At 34.1% G+C, this 5,000-nt stretch overlaps 1 long non-coding RNA gene across 2 annotated transcripts in view; it reads left to right on the top strand.

Moving 5' to 3' along the window:
- The window catches only part of LOC137622254 (uncharacterized), an 848,023-nt gene extending 846,148 nt beyond the window's left edge, over positions 1-1,875 (top strand). For both annotated transcript variants that reach the window (XR_011040391.1, XR_011040390.1), the window contains one exon: positions 1,074-1,875. This is a non-coding gene — a long non-coding RNA (uncharacterized lncRNA). The remainder of the gene's footprint in view (positions 1-1,073) is intronic.
- The last annotated feature ends 3,125 nt before the right edge of the window (positions 1,876-5,000 follow it).

Here is a 5,000-nt window from a genome sequence, read left to right as displayed (position 1 = left end):
CTACGATGTAATGTATGACCATAACCATTTTTTTCAGAATGTTTTTATTTAAACAATTTTTTCTTTTTCATTAATAAGTGTTACTATGAAATGAATTCCGTTTTATATTAATGTCCCAGAAATTATAGGTTTCCTTCTCCCAAGCCAACCTGTATAAGAGATAATGACAGCTAACCCTCGTGATACATGTTGCTTACCATACCGCATAAGCAGCCAAATTACCTCAAAGGTATCAGTTGGCAACATTCAGAAAGCTGACCCCCAATTAACCGCTCCATGATTTGTCGATAGTTGCTCCAGGTGCTGCAACAACTTGATTTATTCCCCTCTCTCTCTCTCTCTCTCTCTCTCTCTCTCTCTCTCTCTCTCTCTCCTCTCTCTCTCTCTCTCTCTCTTTCAGAAATTTACTGACATGGAAATTTTCAAGATTAATCTTTAGTTTTGTTTCTTTTGATATATTGGTGTTAAAATGTGTTTTGAAAAATGAGGAAGCAGATTAACTTCTAGTTTGCATTTCGTTTTTTGAGAGAATGCAAATCAGTAGATCGTTAGATTTGTTTCATTTTTAACAATAGTTAAATAAAGTTATTAAGAACTTACCTTCTTCATTATATCGCAGTTTTGAGTATTTCCTACAGACTATGAACTTCATTATTATTATTATTATTATTATTATTATTATTTTTAGTATTATTATTATTATTATTATTATTATTATTATTATTATCATATTGGTTAAAAATTATAATTTTGAGTTATTTTCCTCTATACCTAAAGATGTGAAAGAACTATGTTAATTAAAATTTGGTATAAATATTATATTAGTGATTACTGCTCTTGATAATTTTTTCCCTTTTAAATGTTCTACTGCCCCTATGTTTCATAGATAAAAATAACTTTCTTATTTTTATTTACATGGGATTATTACCTTTTCCCTCAAATGAATCTAAGGTTACTCTTCCTACGTCACTGGAATTTTATCTGTAATACAATCGTACATTTTCAAAGGAATTTCAAACATTCTTTAAGACATTTTTAGAAAGTTTTTTAGATTTTTTAATTTTTTTTTCCAGAGGAATATATATACATGGCCTCCGAGGAAGCGCAAAACCTGATATCATGAGGCGTTGATGATCGCCCGAATAAATCAAGAGGTTTCATCATGGCTAATGATGCATAATGAAAGGATTGAGAAATCCTCATGGCACTTATTAAACGGAGTGTGTCATGGATTTATGGCGCTCTATGTCATCATCATCATCATCATCATCATCATCATCATCATATTTATACCTTTGCCCTGTTCATGGGGCAGATCAGAATACCTTACGTACTTCACTTGTTCTTTTCATTTCTTTTCTTTTTTACTATTGATGATTGCTTTCTTGTATTTTATATGGATATTTTAATCCCATTCCATAATGAGAAATAGGTATACTTTTCCTACTTTAGCCTATTTTTCATTGCCCACCCCCCTTTTATAGTCCAGCTACAAGAGTTTGTATTAGCAGCAGTGTCCCGTTTCTCATCTCAAAAGTCAGCCTTCGATCTAAGCTCCTCCAAAATACTATGTGATAAGGCAACACCACCCAAAAAAGGTCACCTTCATCAGACTATCCCTTTTCAATGGACAGCGATGAATTGGATTAAAGAAAATATGGCACAACTCTAATGATATTCCTAAGTCTCAACTCTTCATAAGTGGATTCTAGCTGCGGATCCAAGTTTTAAGTTACAAATCATTATTTTCATTGCTAATTTAAGAAAAAAAATGAATGATTACGGGTTGATATTCCTTAGAAGAATTTGATATGTTCCAGGAACATTTAGAAAATTAAAATCATGTAAATAAACAGCTGATTGAATTTTTGTGTATGGGGCCTTACAATCATACTGTATACAGATAATACATGTTCATTATTGTTTCATTTCTATCGTAACCCGAAGCACACATTTCGTATAGAGAGAGAGAGAGAGAGAGAGAGAGAGAGAGAGAGAGAGAGAGAGAGAGAGAGAGAGAGAGAGAGAGAGAGAGAGATAAAAATCTAGTGGAATATGAGCCTCTTTCCATTGCTTGATCATCCCACAGCACCAATACACACCGAGTGAAATATTCCACATTGTTTAACCATAACACTAGCTCGGATACTCAAATTTTTCGTCTGCCTTTTATAACGTGGCGTGATGCCCTTCCTGCTCTGCACCATAATTACGACATTTGTGAACTTTGAGTGAAGGAGGCCAGGGGTACAAGTCTAGATCTGTTGCTGCTGCTCTTCCCTCCGGAGAAGTTTGGACTTCCAGTGTCAGGGGGCAGGGCAGGGTGGAGGATGTTGAGGTATCCGTGGAAGGGGTGGCTTATCTGAAGAAGGATCAAAAGGAGGAGGAGGAGGAGGAGGAGATGGTGGTGGTGGTCGACGTCTGGCGAGGGAAGGCTTCCTCCACGCCCTTACCCTTGGGCATGACACGTGCTCACACCACGTCAAAGGTGCCCACATGAATTATGAAACTCTCTCTCTCTCTCTCTCTCTCTCTCTCCTCTCTCTCTCTCTCTCTCTCTCTCTCTCTTGCTATATATGTCTTTACAAGTTTTTGTTAACAAGTTCCTTAAAAGATCACTCGAATCTTAGAGTTACGCATTTTTCATTAGGTTAATAATGATAATTATTCTTGAATAGACACCTATGAGAGAGAGAGAGAGAGAGAGAGAGAGAGAGAGAGAGAGAGAGAGAGAGAGAGATGACTGAAGAACCCTCTCGAGATAAATTTGATAAGAAATTATTCTTGCTAAGTTTATATCTGAATGAAGACGTGCTCTATGTATTTATATGATTATTGCCACAAGTCAAGCAAATATTTATAATGTATACACCTTTTCCAGTTGGAAGTGGGAAATGGGTATTAGTTAGAGTGAAATTGGCTGACCATCCCTAATTGTCATTTGATCGGCCTCAGGCATAAGCAACCCCGTGTCAAAATTACCTTTTCTATGAAGAGTAAGTACGACAATCAGGAGAGAAAATATCTGCGCAAAGTTGTAATAATCTTTTGACCTCTGTCGAGATGGTTGACCCCGATATTCTACGTTATGGGTCCAGCGAAGGGGATGGTCAGTCCAACCACTACTTAATGCCAATTTTATGGTGACCAGATATACCGTTATGGCCCTTACCATGCCAGGCCTGTCGAAATTCAGTCCGACACTTGTATATTGCACCGATAGGTTCTACGTAATTGGTTACGCTGGGAAAGTGGATACGTGCGCAGTGCTCTTTATGGGTTTGTTAACAAATGAAGCGGGAGGCGAGGAGTGGCCCTAACACATTTAGAAATAAAGCTGTGATTATTACATAATCAGGCGAAGTAAATCTACTTTAACATCTCAATTACATGGTAATCTTTTAGTTTTGCCGAAAGTTAATTGGGATAGCCATATATGGCATGATAATTTAAAAGTATAAGCAATATTTGAATTATCATTTGAATCGTAATGTTTTACTAGATGACTTTAAACCCTTACAGCGTATTATTAAGGTGATCAAAATTAAAATTATGGTCTTTTTTTTGAGGTGTGCCTTGGTTCTTAAAACTTCCATGATGTTCGTCAGTGTTTATAGATATATATATATATATATATATATATATATATATATATATATATATATATATATATATATATATATATATATATAAATATATATATATATATATATATATATATATATATATATATATATATATATATATATATATATATATCGTTGTAGTGTTAAAGTTGGTTTTCTTAATTTTTCCATAAGCATCTTTTGTACTATTAAGTTCAGTCCTATTTTTTTCGTTTTCTTACTAACCTAGTATGAATTTTTTTTTTATTTATTTCATTTCTAAATCTTACAAAAAGAAATTTCACCTCATGTTTTAGTGTCAATGCTGTGTTAATTACTGGCTTTAATAAGTAACCTCATGATTACTCTGTTCAGATATTAGTCTCGCTATTCATTTATCAATTATATCTGCTCAAGTGTCCATAGGGAAATTTGGTTCGTTCTTAATTCCAATTACATTATTTTCGCGATGCATCAGAGTACTTTTGTACTTAATTCAGGTTTTGCGTTCTAGTTGAGTTGTTAGAGAAGGGCGTTTGAAATTGTAGGCTATTTTCACAGCCGTTTGCTCGTGAATATATTTGTGTACAATATGATATGCTGTTAATATTTCATTTTTTATTCATGTATTTCAATAAGGTGTGTAATCATCATTGATCTGTCAGTGTCCATTGTTAACATTTATGAAATATTTCTTATAAGCTAAGCTCTTTATTATTTTTAAATTAATTTTTAGATTCTACTTAGTCTATTGAAGCATTTATATAGTTTAAACCTAATTGGTAGTTCATGTAAAACTAGTGAGCAATTTATGAAATATTTTAGGAAATTTCGGTATACGATTATTTGACGAAAACTTAGCTCATAGCAAAGTCAGTTGTCTGTATTAACACATGAACTATGTTTTAGTGTTCAGAATTTCAGAATTCGACCCTTCACAAATATCTTAGTTTCTTTGTTTAATGTGGTTAAATCAAATTACGAATGTTTCCGCTAATTGATCCGATCTTTTTTTTTTCGCAGTTCATTATTTTTTTTTTTTTTTTTTCTCATGAGATACTCCCGCTAGAGAGTTATTGGATCCTTTGACTGGCCAGACAGTACTACATTGGATCCCTCTCTTTGGTTACGACTAATTTTTTCTTTCCCTATACATACACTGCATAGTCTGGCCTATTCTTTACAGGTTCTTCTCTGTCCTCATACACCTGACGATACTGAGAATATCAAACAATTCTTTGTTCAAGCGGTTAACTACTGCATTGTAATTGTTCAGTAGCTACTTTCCTCTTGGTAAGGGTAGAAGAGACTCTTTAGGAGAAAGACACTCCAAAATCAAAGCATTGTTCCTTAGTCTTGGATAATGCCATAGCCTCTGTACCATGGTCTTTCACT

The sequence above is a fragment of the Palaemon carinicauda genome, chromosome 2, assembly GCF_036898095.1.
Source record: "Palaemon carinicauda isolate YSFRI2023 chromosome 2, ASM3689809v2, whole genome shotgun sequence".
In the NCBI taxonomy this organism is placed as follows: domain Eukaryota; kingdom Metazoa; phylum Arthropoda; class Malacostraca; order Decapoda; family Palaemonidae; genus Palaemon; species Palaemon carinicauda.
The sequence above is the reverse complement of the archived record's forward strand: the minus strand, read 5'-3'. Positions and strand labels throughout refer to the sequence as shown.